We start from the raw sequence: 20,255 nt of genomic DNA, 5'->3' as shown, positions 1-20,255 counted from the left end.
AATATACACCCCTTTCTCCTGCCCCTAATACACAGGCAGCTACTCTGACATAACCCTAATATACATATCCCTCTCACCTCTCTGTAATATACAGCCCTTTCTCCTGCCCCTAATACACAGGCAGCTGCTCTGACATAACCCTAATATACATATCCCTCTCTCCTCTCTGTAATATACAGCCCTTTCTCCTTCCCCTAATACACAGGCACAGGCTACTCTGACATAACCCTAATATACATATCCCTCTCTCCTCTCTGTAATATACACCCCTTTCTCCTGCCCCTAATACACAGGCAGCTACTCTGACATAACCCTAATATACATATCCCTCTCACCTCTCTGTAATATACACCCCTTTCTCCTGCCTCTAATACACAGGCAGCTGCTCTGACATAACCCTAATATACATATCCCTCCCTCCTCTCTGTAATATACACCCCTTTCTCCTGCCCCTAATACACAGGCACAGGCTACTCTGACATAACCCTAATATACATATCCCTCTCACCTCACTGTAATATACAGCCCTTTCTCCTGCCCCTAATACACAGGCAGCTACTCTGACATAACCCTAATATACAACTTTAATATATATATATATATATATATCCCATTCACCTCACTCTAAAGCTGTGTACACACGGGGGTGATAGGGGCTGAAATCGCTGGAAATATGGTCGCAGGCGACCATATTGCCAGTGATGGGAGTGTGCCCCAGCGATAAATCGCCAGGTGCGCACTCCTGTTTACAACCCCATTCTAATCGCTGGTCGCAGGAGCTTGCTCCCACGACCAGCTGATTACCTCTGCGGCACTGCCGGTAGAGGTTCCCTTTCATCAGCGACCGTCTCTGGTCACTGATGAAAAAGAGAAACTGAGCAATATATCGCTCAGCCATATATTGCTAGCATAATATACACCCTTTTCTCCTGCTCCTAGGCCCCAGTGGCGTAACTATAGCACCGCATCCCCCGCGGTCGCGGGGGGTCGCTGTGCATGTGGGGGCGCCGTGGGGCTGCGGTGCTATAGTAATGCCCCCGCCCCCATCCCCCGCAGGCTTACCTGTCTGCGCGCAGTGCGCCTCCCGGCTCCCCTCCTGGCTTCACACAATTCTATGGAGACAGACCACGATAAAATGGCCGCTCCATAAAGCAGACTGTTCTCTGAAACTGTCTGCGGTATGGGGGCGGCCATTTTATCGTTGTCCGTCTGCATAGAATTAATTGAAGCCAGGAGGGGAGCCGGGACGCGCAGACAGGTAAGCCTTCGGCAATGGGCGGGGGCACGGGTGGCCGCCCCCCCCCATTAACGGCAGGGGGCGCCCCAAACCAAGCTATGCCACTGCTAGGCCCTCATACATTATACCATTTGAGCCCGATTTCACCTAATGCTGCTGGATACGGCCAAGAAATTGAATGAAAGCAGCCATATTGCATGTGTATGAATCCGATCTGATTCGTGGTTCCGTGTGCGTCAGTCCATAGTTTGAGCTCGGACGTGCTGCATGGCCGACCTCTGTCTTGGGGTCAGCGGGGAACGGAATCGAATGTGATACATCAAATGCAGAAGGACCACAGGCGATGTATTGCATGTGATCCTGCGCTCAAGGATCGGCTGCGACTTCTCCCCTGGGATATGGGGGCCTTAATACACAGGTATCTTATCTGCTCTTATTATATGTCCCTCTCACCTCACTCTAATATACATCCCTTTCTCCTCACTCGTAATGAGACCCAGAGCATAGGCTGGGTCTTTGCATCGAGCAGTACTGCATGCAGCCACTTGGCGGAGCTATTTTAGCATCTAACTCATAGTTGCAGCACTGGTTACTGAAACACTACTAGAACAATGCAATATTTGAAGGTCATCTGGCCCCGCGATCCCGATCGCTGCTACTTATGTAGCAGGGAAACTCAGCACTGCAGCGTCTAGTGCGCAGTGGCGTAACTAGATACATGTGGGCCCCATAGCAAAAGTTTGTAAGGGCCCCTATTCATCAACTAATGGTGAAAAATGTATATAGCACATGATACTTTGACAGGCAAAGTGGGCCCCTCTCAGCTCTGGGCCACATAGCAGCTGCACCCCCTGCATCTATGGAAGTTACGCCCTTGCTAGTGCGTATACATGGGGTTCACACATACACATAAAGAGCAGGAGTACCCACCACCGCAGTAACTGTATACAGGGCAGGGCCTGGCCAATTTGTCCTAGGCAAGATTCCGGCTAGTGCCCACAGTACGGTTCCCTTGCACACATCAACGGTGAGAGCATGCTCCAGGGTAGGGGGTGTGGCCTCACAAAATGGGTGTGACCTCATGACAGCCGGTGAGTGGGGATGCAGAGCAGTGGCGTAGCTTTGTTTGGGGCGCCCCCCCTGCCGTTAATGGGGGGGGCGCCCCCCTCTCCCCCCTGGCTGCCCGTGCCCCCCGTGCCCCCTCCCCCTATTGCCGCAGGCTTACCTGTCCGCGTGTCCCGGCTCCCCTCCTGGCTTCAATTAATTCTATGCAGACAGACCACGATAAAATGGCCGCCCCCATACCGCAGACAGTTTCAGAGAACAGTCTGCTTTATGGGGCGGCCATTTTATCGTGGTCCGTCTCCATAGCATTGATTGAAGCCAGGAGGGGAGCCGGGACGCGCACAGGTAAGCCTGCGGGGGATGGGGGGCGGGGGGATTACTATAGCACCGCAGCCCCCCCCGGCGTCCCCATATGCACAGCGCCCCCCCGCGACCGTGGGGGCTGCGGTGCTATAACTACGCCACTGATGCAGAGGGTGTCATGCAGAGGGTGTGGGCTGTTGAAAGCTCCCAGTATGAAAGTAGACAGTTAAAAGTATAGGCAGGGCCGATGTAAGCTCTTTCAGCGCCAAAGCCGACCCCCTCCCGTCCCCTCCGCTCTGACCCGGTTCGGGGGAGGGGGGGGGAGTAATGTGGCCGCTGTCTACCTGCTCCATGGCACGGGGGGATGCGGCCACCGTCTACCTGCTCCAGCATGGGGGGGGGGGGATTGTTCAGGCGCCTTTTGCAGTAATCCACGGGGGGGGGGGCGCAGGCGCGGCACTGGCCAGCTTCTCCTTATACTCCCCTTTCCTCCCCTCAGTGCGGCAGTGAATGCACTGGGCAGCTTCTCCCGCCTCTGACCCAGTCTGGAGGGGGGCGGGGGGAACGGGGGACAGGGAAACACTCACCTGGCTCCACAGGGGGGTGTGTGTGTGCAGCAGCCGCCGCTTTCATACGGCACTACCTCCAGAGTCCGGCGCCCTAGGCAAATGCCTAGAGCTGCCTAGTGACTGCCAGGACGTAGATGGGCTATGTATTTCTGCCTGCCCCTATATTTGATAGTCACTGGGAGATATCAATAATTATATAATATAACCCCAAGTTCAGGAACATGTTCACTAAGTGGTTTCCTATTTAAGTGTGTATGACCTCATGGAAAATAACCGGCAATAACACATTAACCTATAGTGCCCCTAAGAATACCAGAACGGCACCAGTGTCACCCACCCCCAGCAATAAGTATAAATGATGCCAGCTATGGCTGGGGCTGCCCAGTGACATGATTGGATGGCTGTTACTGGGTACCTCGCGACTGGCTCAGGCTTTCTGCATTATCTTAATAAAGGGAAGATGAAAGCGTACAATAAATAAATGCTACAAATATTTTGAAAAAGCAGAAAATAAAATATAGAAATTAGATTGCGAGGACGCGGTGCAGAGCGGTGGCGGGCGCGGCGGCGGGGGACTCTATTTTGTTATTGCGATTTTCAATTTCCTCTAAGCCGGTAGAACAAATTAAATTGTTAGTGTATAATTGTAGAGTATATTATATGTGTTGTGTAGTGTGCAGTCTATAAGATTGAGAATAGGGATTAGGACGTGGAAATCAATTTTCATCAGGATTTAATACCCTGGTCCTGCTGTCTGCACAGTCGGGCTGCCAGTTTCCATTTACTCCCGAGTTACTGCCCCATCTAGCTGCTGCAAACAGTGTTTCAGGCCACAGTACCGTATTGCCTGGACTACAGGCACCCTCCTTCAGCGGGGTAGTTGCCCCTCCTCTGTATGCTGGATGTTATGCTTAGCCCTCCATACGAAAAAGAGTATCGTGCTCCAGTGCCCAAATAAGTTAAATTAACACTGTTACAGCTCAGAGTGAAAGTTCATTGCAGAAGCCGTCATTTGGACAGACTTTTAACTACTATACAATATATATATGTATATAAACACAGACACACACATTATATATATATATATATATATATATATATATATATATATATATATATATGTCATAGCTGCCTACCCTCCTGCATTCTGCAGGAGACTCGCTGAAATAGCAGCAATCTCCCTCTCTCCCTCATTAGTCTAGCAATCTCCCTCATGTCACCTAGCCCTCACTACACTGTTATGTCTTTGGGGAAAAAGGAATGAGAGACAGATACATTTACAGTAAATCATCAGCGCCATTTCCCAGCCCTTTACCAAGCATAGTATCTGTTACTGACTGCTCTGTGGCTCATCTACATTTGGATATAAGTAATTTAAAAAGATTCCTCTCAGATGTAGCAGTACACACCCACGCTTCTAGGTGCCACAATCAGACACTTCCTCTGGGTGGAGCATGACAAACTCCCTTAATGGGGCACTGTGCAAAATTCTACTACCAAACATAATCTCCCTGATATATATATATATATATATATATATATATATATATATATATATATATATATATATATATATATATATATATATATATATATATATATATACGTGGGTACAGGGAAGGTCACTCGCCAGACTAAGGTTTTTAAATACTTGCTTTATTTCATCACATTAATACGCTGCCAACACTCTGGTCAACGTTTCGACCCGAATTAGGGCCTTTATCAAGACTTGTTTTGACAGCCATCAGAATTACATCAAACAAGTACACACCTTGCAGTGTGGAGAGAGTAGCAACACAATTTGTTGCACGCGCCGTTGCACGTGTTGCACGGGCACACGGCATTGGCACGTGCAACAAATCGTGTACAGTAGTCGAAGTGGGCAGGTATGCAGCGGTATGGCATACCGGCATTTCTCCTACAAACCCGGAAATGCCCCCTCTCCCCCCCACCAGGCACACATGTGGAAAGTGCCTCGCTCACAACTACTGCCGCTGCTGGTGCTCACATACTCGCTGTGGGCACCCATGGAAAGCGCCCGGCTCACAATAGTACTGCCCCCGCTGGAGCTCACATTACTGCTGCCGATGGAGCTCCATTTGTTCCTGGCTCTCATCCTCCTCGCCGCTGAAGACCTGTGGCTGCATCCTCCCCAGTCCCTGCGTCCCCCTCCCCCCAGTCCCTGCGTCCCCTCCAGTCTCTATCCCTGCATTCCCCCTGGTCCCTGCATCCCCTGGCCCCTGTCCCTGTGTCCTCCCTAGTCCCTGTCCCTGCGTCTTGCCCGGTCCCTGTCCCTGCGTGCCCCCCCCCCCCCCGGTCCCTGCATCCCCCCAATCCCTGTTCCTGTGTCCCTCTGGCCCCTGAATCCCCCCAGTCCCTGCATCCTCCCTGGTCCCCCTGCATGCCCCCCCCCCCCCTTCCCGGTCCATGCATCCCCCCGGTCCCTGTCCCTGCCTCCTTGCGGTCCCTGTCCCTGCCTCCTTGCGGTCCCTGTTCTTGCGTCCCTGAATTACATGTAAAGTTTGGATGAATCCGTGTGGCAAAATGTGAATATTTTCTCAATCCATGTGGCAGAACATGAATTTTGCCTCAGTCTGTGTGGCATGACGTGAATTGTGGCTCAGTCTGTGTGGCAGAACATGAATTTTGCCTCAGTCTGTGTGGCATGATGTGAATTGTGGCTCAGTCTGTGTGGCATGATGTGAATTTTGCCTCAGTCTGTGTGGCATGATGTGAATTGTGGCTCAGTCTGTGTGGCATGATGTGAATTTTGCCTCAGTCTGTGTAGCATGATGTGAATTGTGGCTCAGTCTGTGTGGCATGATGTGAATTTTGCCTCAGTCTGTGTAGCATGATGTGAATTGTGGCTCAGTCTGTGTGGCATGATGTGAATTGTGGCTCAGTCTGTGTGGCATGATGTGAATTGTGGCTCAGTCTGTGTGGCATGATGTGAATTTTGCCTCAGTCCGGGTGGCATGATGTGAATTGTGGCTCAGTCTGTGTGGCATGATGTGAATTTTGCCTCAGTCCGGGTGGCATGACATAAAATGTGGCTCAGTCTGGGTGGCATGACGTGAATTTTTGCCCTTTCAGTATGACATGATGGAATTTCGTCTCAGTCCGGGTGCCAGGATGGGCATTTTGGCTTAGTTCGGGTACCAGGATGGGAATTTTGGCACTTTCATTTTGGCATAAGGTGCCCATACAGAGCGATCCTGTTTTGCAAGGCGATGGGTCCCCCACATTGCAAAGTACAAAAAGTATGTGCTGCCCATACTAGATCGCATCGTATCTAGTTCAAAACAATGCTGCTTTAACACATCGCATACGTTTTTTAACCGGATGCAATCTACTGTACTTCAAAACACACAGAGCACATCGCTCTGTGTAGGGGCACCTTAACATGAAATTTTCCTCCATCCGGGTGGTATAATGTGATTTTTGGCTAATTCCATTTACATTTTGGATCATTGTGTGTCGCATAATGTTTAAGGGGCAAGTATAAGGGGGTGTACTATTGTGTTGCATAATGTGTATAACAGGTACGTGACGTGGCAAACTGCACTCGAGGACATGCCCCCTTTTTAAGTGACCACACCCCTTTTTCTGGAGCGCGCGCACTTAGCCACAACCTTCACTTTTCCATACCCCCACTTTAAAATTTCCCCTTCGACCACTGTATATATATATATATATATATATATATATATATATATATATATTCCATGTCGCCACAGTGCCCAGACCACTAGTCATAGGGCTGACACTGGGCTGACACTGCTCTCTCCTGCTGACAAGCATCAGAATATTTCCCTGATGAATTCCCTGATACAGCATATGTTATTTTTTCTTAATACATACCTGAATATCTATCACAAGTTAATGTCATGCACCAGGCCCGGGACACTAGTTTCCTTCTATGTAATACCGGTTGGGCTGTGACAGTGCACTTGAGTAGGCGCTGTGTGGGTCCCCATCATTTCTATAGACATGAGTGGCATCATTGGTATCCACTTTGTAAACTCCAGTCAGGTGATCATCTTAGCCAATGGCAGTCCTCTCTCTGTAGAAAAAAAGAGATTATGCAAATACAGTACATGAAATAGGGCCATATTCAGTAATGCAAGAAAGCGCTGACCTGTTCACTAGCCGGCGAGTATACGCAGCTTGGCGTACAGGTAGAATTAGACCCTATGCTTTTCTATATAGGGGGTTATTCCAGTTGATTTCGCAGCCTTGTGAGTCCGCCAAACCCCGCAGGGGCGTGCAAATGGATGTCACACGGATGTTATGCCGACCATCGAAAGATGTGGAAGGTGCACGCATATAAATTGACTCTCAAGTCCCTTACATATGCGCGTGCGCTGGGAGGAAATGGGCGGGCAGCTGACCTCCGGTGATGTCAGCTGGCCGCCTCCCACACCCGCGTCATGGCCTCATTTGCATGAGAACGCCCAGCGTTCTCATGGCGACACCCATGAAACTAATGCTAATGGGGCCCTGCGCTGCCCCACACCCCTCTCCGCCCCCCGCCCGCTGTCCGACAAACAGTCTGTTCCCCGTGGGTGCGCACATCCTGCACATGCGCAGTAAAAACACATTGGTCCCCGTGGGAACGCAGCCCTGCTGCGAACAGACCAGAATAAGGGTCATAGAGTAAACATTGGACTGGTGCCACCAGTTGCACGTATAGTAAAGTGCACAAGTAACAGGTGTGTAAACAAACATTTTCTATAAGTGTAAATATAGACCTGGTGCTGCTGGTTACATGTAAAGTGCGCCAGTAACAGGCGTGTACATTTTCTATAACAGTAAACATATGGCTGGTGCTACTGGTTACACATATAGTAGAGCACGCCAGTAACAGGTGTGCTAGAAGCTGCCCTGGCTACTGAGCTTCCACCTGACTGCCGCAATTTGTAGAAATAATATGGCATTTAATCCCTCTCGTATTTCAAGACAAGGGATTTCTAATTAAGAGGACTTACACTGTGTCTCTCTCTCTCCATTTGCCTAATGAGGAGGGAGGACTGCAGATGAAATGCCTGGTGGACGGGTCCCTTAATCCCCTTGTGCATTCTAATTAAGGTGGATAGAGGGAAGGGGGCTGCGGAGCTTGGCGGCCTTGTAATTAAAGAGCACGTGGCTGTTATTGGTGCAGGATTAACGAGCACACCATCTCTGTGTTCATTTTCGCCAGGAACAATTATGAAACTGAAGCCTCTTATAGTGATTTTATCTCACCCCAGAGAGTTTGCCATTTACAGGGAAATTCTCATGACTGCTAAAACCAAAAACCTGATCAACAGAATATAATGGGCACATTATAGCCAGAAACAAAGGCAGCTCTACTGTATTTCGCTATACGGAGGGGTTATGCTGAGGAATGGGACAGGGTTATATGGAGTAATAGAAAGAGCAATAAGGACGGTGTTTTATATATATATATATATATATATATATATATATATATATCACACATATGAAAAAGGTCAACAAGGGAAAAGCTCAACATTAGTTTTTCATGTTTTTTTGTTGGAGTCGATGTCGACGTTGGTCAACATGGACACCATAGAAGTGTACCACGTCCCCTTGCACGGTTCGGGCATGCTGCTTCGGGCACGCTGCCTTGCGCACTATTATATTCTGCCCATATCCCCACTTGGATGATACAGTATGAACAGGTTGGTTTAAAAAAAAATGAAAAACTCATGTGAACTCATGTCTACCAATGGCGGCCAACCTTTTCCCTGTCCTTGTACTGTCGACCTAATGACTGCATAACTGTATAGGCAGGGGCTACACGGAGGAACAGAATGAGTTATAGGAAGGTGGAGGGAATAATAGGAGCGGGAGGGTTGGGCTATATGGAGTAATGGGAGAAAATGAATGGGGAGGGTGTATGGGGCATTGCTAGGAGGTGTTATATGGAGTCATTATAGGGAAGTTATATGAAATACAAGGGCTTTATAGGAAGGGGTTATATAGAGAACAAAGTTATAAGGAGGCTGTATGGAAAAATTAGTCACAGGCAAGGATATACGGGATAGGAACTTATAGGGAGGGGCTATATGGGATAAGGATTTATAGGGAGGGGTTATATGGGAAATGGACTTATAGGGAGGGGTTATATGGAATAGGGACTTAGAGGGTGGGGTTATATGGAATAGGGACTTAGAGCAGGGGTGGGCAACAGGCGGCCCGCGGGCCACATGCGGCCCGCGAAACGCTCGCATCTGGCCCGCCACTCCTGAGTGCACTGTAGCACAATGACAAGCGACCCCACAATGAAGTTCCTGAACAGGAGAATAGATGAGGTCCCGCTGCCACCGATACATGATCGCGCTATCCACACACAGCACAGGGACTTTTTAAAGAGCTTTCGTTGCTGCTCTGTGCTCTCCTAACTAGTTCCACTGCCGCCGATGCACCGCGCCGCGCCGCGCCATCCCCGCACAGCACTACTGGGAGTGTGGGAGGGGACGCGGTCACGCGGTGGCCACACCAACCAATGGCGGGGAGGCGGCTGCTGCGTGACCGCATCCCCTCCCACACTCCAGTAGTGCTGTGCGGGGATGGCGCGGCGCTGGCATGCTCAAGCATTGGCGGCAGCGGAACTAGTTAGGACTGGAGAGCACAGAGCAGCAACAAAGGCACTTTAAAAAGTCAGGATCCTCGTCTCACTCCCTGTCACACATGGATGTCTCTCCACATAGTCCACAGGAGAGCTCTCACCTTCCACTGAGCACCAGGCAATACTCGCTACTCTGCTGCAGGACATCACACTGTACTGGCGCTCTTATCAATGCAGGTACACTACAGACAAATGCATTCCCCTCTTGTCTTCTGCAAGTAGCACTGCCTACCATTATACTTTGGGGGATTCTTCACAGGGACCCTTTAACAAACAGAGCATCCCCTTCTTCTGCTGTGATGTGGGGGACACTCTTGTATGCACCCATGGGCTCCTCGTAGTTGCTGGGTATTTCCTAATGCAGTCTGGGGCTTTGCCCCGCGGGCCACCTGTTGCCCACCCCTGTCCTATGTACTAGTCATCAGATGTCACATATAAGCCATTAGGAGGGCAAGAGGGAAGCTGGCTAAATAAGGCATGGCCTGGCTGGCAGTACCTCCTGTCCTGACTGCCCTCTGGCAGACTCCACCACAGTAAAAGTAAGGCACTGCTGCAGTGTTCAATATGTATATATGTGTATGTATGTATGTATGTATGTATATATGTATATATATATATATATACATACATACATACATATACACACATACTGTACATGGTTGTGTAGGTAGGGGCCAGTCCTGGAAGACGCTGGGTGGCTTGCGGGGCAGCACTATGCTTTGATTGACAGATATTTTGTGTGCGGCCCTTGAATATTTATTGGAAGTGTAAAGCGGCCCCCCAGCCAAAATAGTTGCCCACCCCTGACTTAGAGGGTGGGGTTATATGGAATAGAGATTTATAGGGAGGGGTTATATGGGATAGGGACTTATAGGGAGGGGTTATATGGAATAGGGACTTATAGGGAGGGGTTATATGGAATAGGGACTTATAGGGAGGGGTTATATGGAATAGGGACTTAGAGGGTGGGGTTATATGGAATAGGGATTTATAGGGAGGGGTTATATGGGATAGGGACTTATAGGGAGGGGTTATATGGAATAGGGACTTATAGGGAGGGGTTATATGGAATAGGGACTTATAGGGAGGGGCTATATGGAATAGGGACTTATAGGGAGGGGTTATATGGAATAGGGATTTATAGGGAGGGGTTATATGGAATAGGGACTTATAGGGAGGGTTATATGGAATAGGGACTTATAGGGAGGGGTTATATGGAATAGGGACTATAGGGAGGGGTTATATGGAATAGGGACATATAGGGAGGGGTTATATGGAATAGGGACTTATAGGGAGCAGTTATATGGGATAGGGACTTATAGGGTGGGGTTATATGGGATAGGGACTTATAGGGAGGGGTTATATGGGATAGGGACTTATAGGGTGGGGTTATATGGGATAGGGACTTATAGGGAGGGGTTATATGGGATAGGGACTTATAGGGAGGGGTTATATGGAATAGGTACTTATAGGGAGGGGTTATATGGAATAGGGACTTATAGGGAGGGGTTATATGGAATAGGGACTTAGAGGGTGGGGTTATATGGAATAGGGATTTATAGGGAGGGGTTATATGGGATAGGGACTTATAGGGAGGGGTTATATGGAATAGGGACTTATAGGGAGGGGTTATATGGAATAGGGACTTATAGGGAGGGGCTATATGGAATAGGGACTTATAGGGAGGGGTTATATGGAATAGGGATTTATAGGGAGGGGTTATATGGAATAGGGACTTATAGGGAGGGTTATATGGAATAGGGACTTATAGGGAGGGGTTATATGGAATAGGGACTATAGGGAGGGGTTATATGGAATAGGGACATATAGGGAGGGGTTATATGGAATAGGGACTTATAGGGAGCAGTTATATGGGATAGGGACTTATAGGGTGGGGTTATATGGGATAGGGACTTATAGGGAGGGGTTATATGGGATAGGGACTTATAGGGTGGGGTTATATGGGATAGGGACTTATAGGGAGGGGTTATATGGGATAGGGACTTATAGGGAGGGGTTATATGGAATAGGTACTTATAGGGAGGGGTTATATGGAATAGGGACTTAGAGGGTGGGGTTATATGGAATAGGGACTTATAGGGAGGGGTTATATGGAATAGGGACTTAGAGGGTGGGGTTATATGGAATAGGGACTTATAGGGAGGGGTTATATGGAATAGGGACTTAGAGGGTGGGGTTATATGGGATAGGGACTTATAGGGAGGAGTTATATGGAATAGGGACTTATAGGGAGGGGTTATATGGGATAGGGACTTATAGGGAGGGGTTATATGGAATAGGGACTTATAGGGAGGGGTTATATGGGATAGGGACTTATAGGGAGGGGTTATATGGAATAGGGATTATAGGGAGGGGTTATATGGGATAGGGACTTATAGGGAGGGGTTATATGGAATAGGGATTATAGGGAGGGGTTATATGGGATAGGGATTTATAGGGAGGGGTTATATGGGATAACATAAGGCTTCTGTTTTGAATGGATTCTGATTGGCTGTTCACTGAAGGAAGATGAACCAATGGGCATCACATGACTCTACAGGCTGTCTAGGCCAATCCCAGTAACGGGAGACATCAGAGTAAAACCAAGTGAGGGGCGTCTGATTGAGGGGTGTGTGGTTTTGGATTTAGAGGTTATTTATAGCAGGGCACTGGGCTATATCCAGTGTTCATTGGGCTGTAAAGAATGGATATGTTGTATCCCATGTACGTGTTATTGTATTAACTAGACTTAGGGCTCATGTGGCTATATTAACTCTACAATAGACTGTATTAAGCTCAGTAAGCTGTATTGATGTACTAGTTCTGGCACTGTACGAAGCAGCCTTTGTGCTACATATACGTATAGGGGATGAGTATAGGAGTGTACAGAAGTTGCCCATAGCAATCCAACAGCTTCTAACTATTGGAACTTTTAAACAATGAGGCGCAGAATATACTTAAAGACTCCTTTAGGTCTTCTTCCTTGTTGATCGTTCTGTAGTGGCGAAGGTTTTTAATCTTATTGTCCGTTTTTTCGTCAAGGTAAGTGTCCGTGAACAGAAAAATAAAGAAAAAAATAGTAAATTTCAACTTGTGCGTGATTATTTAGTGTGAGTCTATAAAATAAGACAATTAAGTGCTCTTGGAATGAAGTGGAGGTGTACTGTGCGTACCAAACTCATGTTCGTCAGGTTGGTACGAAGCTTATAAAGGTATATAAGCTTCGTACCAACCTGACCAACGTGAGTTTGGTACGCACAGTACACCTCCACTTCATTCCAAGAGCACTTAATTGTCTTATTTTATAGACTCACACTAAATAATCACGCACAAGTTGAAATTTACTATTTTTTCTTTATGTTTCTGTTCACGGACACTTACCTTGACGAAAAAACAGACAATAAGATTAAAAACCTTCGCCACTACAGAACGATCAACAAGGAAGAAGACCTAAAGGAGTCTTTAAGTATATTCTGCGCCTCATTGTTTAAAAGTTCCAATCTTTGTGTTTTCTGTATTGTTGTAAAGTGTTGGTGACACTTTAGGAACTGTAACACCAGGGCTGCACTGCGCCATATAGAAGAATCCTGTGACCCCCATTTACATTTGTTAGCTTCTAACTATTGTTTTCTAGAGTGTACTTAATAAATGCTATCTAGAAGCTGACTGGTTGATATGGATGACTTCTCCAATCCCCTCTCTTTAGAAGGTTTGATATATTGGGATGCAGTGTAAATCCTGGCGGTCGGTATCCCGGCGTTCAGAATCCCGATGCTGGAATCCCGACCGCTGAAATCCCGACACTTTCTCCCTCCGGGGGTGTCCACGACACCCCCGGAGGGAGAATAAATGAGTGTGCCGCGTAGCGAGGCACCGGGCCCGCTGCGTGGCGAGCGTAGCGAGCCCGCAAGGGGAGGCGATCCACATCCCCCCCTTGTCGGGATTTCGGCGGTCGGGATTCCAGCGTCGGGATTCTAAACGCCGGGATCCCGACCGCCGGGATTTAATACTGAATCCGATACATTTCCCTCATAACAAGTTACACATGATGATATATACAGTAATAGTAAGGAACTATTTGGATTAATATAGGTGGATTTATAGTCAGGGGTATATAGACTAATGTATAGTTATGGGACACTTATAGTAGAGTAACAACAGGATGTGTAGGGGGAAGGTTATATGATAGAATAGGCGGGAATGTGAGACACATTGTATATATATGAAAGCAGCAGACAGTAAGGAAAGGGGGAATAAGGCAAATTACTGTAAATTATGTTTAATATAAAGTAACAAGGAGGTATAAGGGATGTAATATGGAGGAACAGGAGGACTTATAGGGAGGTGTTATATTGAGAGACAGGTGGAGTTATAGGGAGGTGTTATATGGAGGAACAGGAGGAGTTATAGGGGGGTGTTATATGGATGAACAGGAGGAGTTATAAGGAGGTGTTATATGGAGGAACAGGAGGAGTTATAGGGAGGTGTTATATGGAGGAACAGGAGGAGTTATAGGGAGGTGTTATATGGAGGGACAGGAGGAGTTATAGGGAGGTGTTATATGGAGGGACAGGAGGAGTTATAGGGGGATGTTATATGGAGGGACAGGAGGAGTTATAGGGAGGTGTTATATGGAGGACAAGGAGTTATAGGGAGGTGTTATATGGAGGACTTATAGGGAGGAGTTATAGGGAGGTGTTATATGGAGGAACAGGGGGACTTTTAGGGGAATGTTATATGGAGGGACAGGAGGAGTTACAGGGAGGTGTTATATGGAGGAACAGGAGGAGTTAAAGGGAGGTGTTATATGGAGGACTTATAGGGAGGAGTTATAGGGAGGTGTTATATGGAGGGACAGGAGGAGGGATAGGGGTATGTTATATGGAGTGACAGGAGGAGTTATAGGGAGGTGTTATATGGAGGAACATGAGTAGTTATAGGGAGGGGTTATATGGAGGAATTATAGGGAGGAGTTATATGGAGGAACAGGAGGAGTTATAGGGAGGTGTTATATCGAGGATCAGGAGGAGTTATAGGGGGATGTTATATGGAGGGACAGGAGGAGTTATAGGGAGGTGTTATATCGAGGGACAGGAGGAGTTATACGGGGATGTTATATGGAGGAACAGGAGGAGTTATAGGGAGGTGTTAAATGGAGGAACAGAAGGAGTTATAGGGGGATGTTATATGGAGGGACAGGAGTAGATATAGGGTGGTGTTATATGGAGGAACAGGAGGAGTTATAAGGAGGTGTTATATGGAGGAACAGGAGGAGTTATAGGGGGATGACATATGGAGGGACAGGAGGAGTTATAGGGAGGTGTTATATGGAGGAACATGAGGAGTTATAGGGGGATGTTATATGGAGGGACAGGAGGAGTTATAGGGGGATGTTATATGGAGGAACAGGAGGAGTTATAGGGAGATGACATATAGAGGGACAGGAGGAGTTATAGGGAGGTGTTATATGGAGGAACAGGAGGAGTTATAGGGGAATGTTATATGGAGGAACAGTAGGAGTTACAGGGAGGTGTTATATGGAGGAACAGGAGGAGTTATAGGGGGATGTTATATGGAGGAACAGTAGGAGTTATAGGGAGGTGTTATATGGAGGGACAGGAGGAGGCATAGGGGGATGTTATATGTAGGAACAGAAGAAGTTATCGGTAGGTGTTATATGGAGGGACAGGAGGAGGTATCGGGGGGATGTTATATGGAGGGACAGGAGGAGTTATCAGGAGTTGTTAAATGGAGGGACAGGAAGAGTTATTGGGGGATGTTATATGGAGGGACAGGAGAAGTTATCGGGAGGTGTTTTATGGAGGGACAGGAGGAGTTAGAGGGGGATGTTATATGGAGGAACAGGAGGAGTTATAGGGAGATGTTATATGGAGGAACAGGAGGAGTTATCCAGAGGTGTTATATGGAGGAACAGGAGGAGTTATAGTGAGATGTTATATGGAGGGACAGGAGGAGTTATAGGGAGAGGTTAAATGGAGGGACAGAAAGAGTTATAGGGAGGTGTTATATGGAGGAACAGGAGGAGTTATAGTGAGTTGTTAAACGGAGGAACAGGAGGAGTTATAGGGAGGTGTTATATGGAGTAACAGTAGGACTTATAGGGAGGTGTTATATGGAGGAACAGGAGGAGATATAGGGCCTTATTTTGGTTCACTCTTTCTGACAAAATCCTTCTTAGATGGACAAATCCATGTGCACTGCAGGGAGGCAGATGTAAAATGTGCAGAGAGAATTAGATTTGGGTGAGTTATTTTGTTTCTGTGAAGGGAAAATACTGGCTGCTTTATTTTTACACTGCAATATAGATCTCACTTTGAAGTAAAACCCCACCCAAATCTAATTATATCTGCACAAGTTACATCTGCCCCACCTGCAGTGCACATGGTTTTGCCCATCTAAGAAAGATTTTGTCAGAAAGAGTGAACTAAAATAAGGCCCATAGGGAGGTGTTATATGGAGGAACAGGAGGCATTATAGGGAGAGGTTAAATGGAGGAACAGGAGGAGTTATAGGGAGGTGTTATATGGAGGAACAGGAGGAGTTATAGGGAGGTGTTATATGGAGGAACAGGAGGAGTTATAGGGAGGTGTTACATGGATGAACAGGAGGAGTTATAGGGAGGTGTTATATGGAGAAACAGGAGAAGTTATATGGAGGAACAGGAGGAGTTATAGGGCGGTGTTATATGGAGGGCCAGGAGGAGTTATAGGGAGGTGTTATATGGAGGGCCAGGAGGAGTTATAGGGAGGTGTTATATGGAGGGACAGGAGGAGTTATAGGGAGGTGTTATATGGAGAAACAGGAGAAGTTATATGGAGGAACAGGAGGAGTTATAGGGCGGTGTTATATGTAGGAACAGGAGGAGTTATAGGGAGGTGTTATATGGAGGAACAGGAGAAGTTATAGGGAGGTGTTATATGGAGGGACAGGAGGAGTTATAGGGAGGTGTTATATGGAGGACCAGGAGGAGTTATAGGGAGGTGTTATATGAAGGAACAGGAGGAGTTATAGGGAGGGGTTATATGGAGGGACAGAAAGAGGTATAGAGAGGTGTTATATGGAGGAACAGGAGGAGTTATAGGGAGGTGTTATATCAAGGGACAGGAGGAGTTATACAGGGATGTTATATGGAGGAACAGGAGGAGTTATAGGGAGGTGTTAAATGGAGGAACAGAAGGAGTTATAGGGGGATGTTATATGGAGGGACAGGAGGAGTTATAGGGTGGTGTTATATGGAGGAACAGGAGGAGTTATAAGGAGGTGTTATATGGAGGAACAGGAGAAGTTATAGGGGGATGACATATGGAGGGACAGGAGGAGTTATAGGGAGGTGTTATATGGAGGAACAGGAGGAGTTATAGGGGGATGTTATATGGAGGGACAGGAGGAGTTATAGGGGGATGTTATATGGAGGAACAGGAGGAGTTATAGGGAGGAGTTATATGGAGGAACAGGAGGAGTTATAGGGAGGTGTTATATGGAGGAACAGGAGGAGTTATAGGGGGATGTTATATGGAGGGACAGGAGGAGTTATAGGGAGGTGTTATATGGAGGGACAGGAGGAGTTATAGGGAGAGGTTATATGGAGGGACAGAAAGAGGTATAGAGAGGTGTTATATGGAGGAACAGGAGGAGTTATAGGGAGGTGTTATATCTAGGGACAGGAGGAGTTATACGGGGATGTTATATGGAGGAACAGGAGGAGTTATAGGGAGGTGTTATATGGAGGAACAGAAGGAGTTATAGGGGGATGTTATATGGAGGGACAGGAGGAGTTATAGGGAGGTGTTATATGGAGGAACAGGAGGAGTTATAGGGAGGTGTTATATGAAGGAACAGGAGGAGTTAGAGGGAAAGGTTATATGGAGGGACAGAAAGAGGTATAGAGAGGTGTTATATGGAGGGACAGGAGGAGTTATAGGGAGGTGTTATATGGAGGAAAAGGAGGAGTTATAGGGGAATGTTATATGGAGGAACAGTAGGAGTTACAGGGAGGTGTTATATGGAGGAACAGGAGGAGTTATAGGGGGATGTTATATGGAGGAACAGTAGGAGTTATAGGGAGGTGTTATATGGAGGGAGAGGAGGAGGCATAGGGGGATGTTATATGGAGGAACAGAAGGAGTTATCGGTAGGTGTTATATGGAGGGACAGGAGGAGGTATCGGGGGGATGTTATATGGAGGGACAGGAGGAGTTATCAGGAGTTGTTAAATGGAGGGACAGGAAGAGTTATTGGGGGATGTTATATGGAGGGACAGGAGGAGTTATCGGGAGGTGTTTTATGGAGGGACAGGAGGAGTTAGAGGGGGATGTTATATGGAGGAACAGGAGGAGTTATAGGGAGATGTTATATGGAGGAACAGGAGGAGTTATCCAGAGGTGTTATATGGAGAAACAGGAGGAGTTATAGTGAGATGTTATATGGAGGGACAGGAGGAGTTATAGGGAGGTGTTATATGGAGTAACAGTAGGACTTATAGGGAGGTGTTATATGGAGGAACAGGAGGAGATATAGGGAGGTGTTATATGGAGGAACAGGAGGCATTATAGGGAGAGGTTAAATGGAGGAACAGGAGGAGTTATAGGGAGGTGTTATATGGAGGAACAGGAGGAGTTATAGTGAGTTATTAAACGGAGGAACAGGAGGAGTTATAGGGAGGTGTTATATGGAGTAACAGTAGGACTTATAGGGAGGTGTTATATGGAGGAACAGGAGGAGATATAGGGAGGTGTTATATGGAGGAACAGGAGGCATTATAGGGAGAGGTTAAATGGAGGAACAGGAGGAGTTATAGGGAGGTGTTATATGGAGGAACAGGAGGAGTTATAGGGAGGTGTTATATGGAGGAACAGGAGGAGTTATAGGGAGGTGTTACATGGATGAACAGGAGGAGTTATAGGGAGGTGTTATATGGAGGAACAGGAGAAGTTATATGGAGGAACAGGAGGAGTTATAGGGCGGTGTTATATGGAGGGCCAGGAGGAGTTATAGGGAGGTGTTATATGGAGGGCCAGGAGGGGTTATAGGGAGGTTTTATATGTAGGAACAGGAGGAGTTATAGGGAGGTGTTAAATGGAGGAACAGGAGAAGTTATAGGGAGGTGTTATATGGAGGGACAGGAGGAGTTATAGGGAGGTGTTATATGGAGGACCAGGAGGAGTTATAGGGATGTCTTATATGGAGGAACAGGAGAAGTAATATGGAGGAACAGGAGGAGTATTGGGAGGTGTTATATGGAGGAACAGGAGGAGTATTGGGAGGTGTTATATGGAGGAACAGGAGGAGTATAGGGAGGTGTTATATGGAGGAACAGAAAGAGTTATAGGGGGATGTTATATGGAGGGACAGGAGGATTTATAGGGAGATGTTATATGGAGGAACAGAAGGAGTTATAGGGAGGTGTAATATGGAGGGACAGGAGGAGTTATAGGGAGATGTTATATGGAGGGACAGGAGGAGTTATAGGGAGGTGTTATATGGAGGACAAGGAGTTATAGGGAGGTGTTATATGGAGGACTTATAGGGAGGAGTTATAGGGAGGTGTTATATGGAGGAACAGGAGGACTTTTAGGGGAATGTTATATGGAGGGACAGGAGGAGTTACAGGGAGGTGTTATATGGAGGACTTATAGGGAGGAGTTATAGGGAGGTGTTATATGGAGGGACAGGAGGAGTTATAGGGAGGTGTTATACGGAGGAACATGAGGAGTTATAGGGAGGTGTTATATGGAGGACTTATAGGGAGGAGTTATATGGAGGAACAGGAGGAATTATAGGGAGGTGTTATATGGAGGAACAGTAGGAGTTATAGGGGGATGTTATATGGAGGGACAGGAGGAGTTATAGAGAGGTGTTATATGGAGGAACAGGAGGAGTTATAGGGGGAGGTTATATGGAGGAAAAGAAGGAGTTATAGGGAGGTGTTATATGAAGGAACAGGAGGAGTTATAGGGAGGTGTTATATGGAGGAACAGGAGAAGTTATATGGAGGAACAGGAGGAGTTATAGGGCGGTGTTATATGGAGGGCCAGGAGGAGTTATAGGGAGGTGTTATATGGAGGGCCAGGAGGGGTTATAGGGAGGTTTTATATGTAGGAACAGGAGGAGTTATAGGGAGGTGTTAAATGGAGGAACAGGAGAAGTTATAGGGAGGTGTTATATGGAGGGACAGGAGGAGTTATAGGGAGGTGTTATATGGAGGACCAGGAGGAGTTATAGGGATGTCTTATATGGAGGAACAGGAGAAGTAATATGGAGGAACAGGAGGAGTATTGGGAGGTGTTATATGGAGGAACAGGAGGAGTATTGGGAGGTGTTATATGGAGGAACAGGAGGAGTATAGGGAGGTGTTATATGGAGGAACAGAAAGAGTTATAGGGGGATGTTATATGGAGGGACAGGAGGATTTATAGGGAGATGTTAT

General features: G+C 47.2%; 1 long non-coding RNA gene across 2 annotated transcripts in view; it reads right to left on the bottom strand.

Annotated features, from left to right (window-relative positions):
* The window catches only part of LOC146036071 (uncharacterized), a 60,167-nt gene that overhangs the window by 8,766 nt on the left and 31,146 nt on the right, over positions 1 to 20,255 (bottom strand). For both annotated transcript variants that reach the window (XR_014460767.1, XR_014460766.1), the window contains exon 5: positions 7,036 to 7,237. This is a non-coding gene — a long non-coding RNA (uncharacterized LOC146036071). The remainder of the gene's footprint in view (positions 1 to 7,035; positions 7,238 to 20,255) is intronic.

This window comes from Crinia signifera, chromosome 9 (genome assembly GCF_055691185.1).
Source record: "Crinia signifera chromosome 9, ASM5569118v1, whole genome shotgun sequence".
Taxonomy (NCBI): Eukaryota; Metazoa; Chordata; class Amphibia; order Anura; family Myobatrachidae; genus Crinia; species Crinia signifera.
Note: the sequence above shows the minus strand (reverse complement) of the source record. Positions and strands in the feature narration are given on the sequence as shown.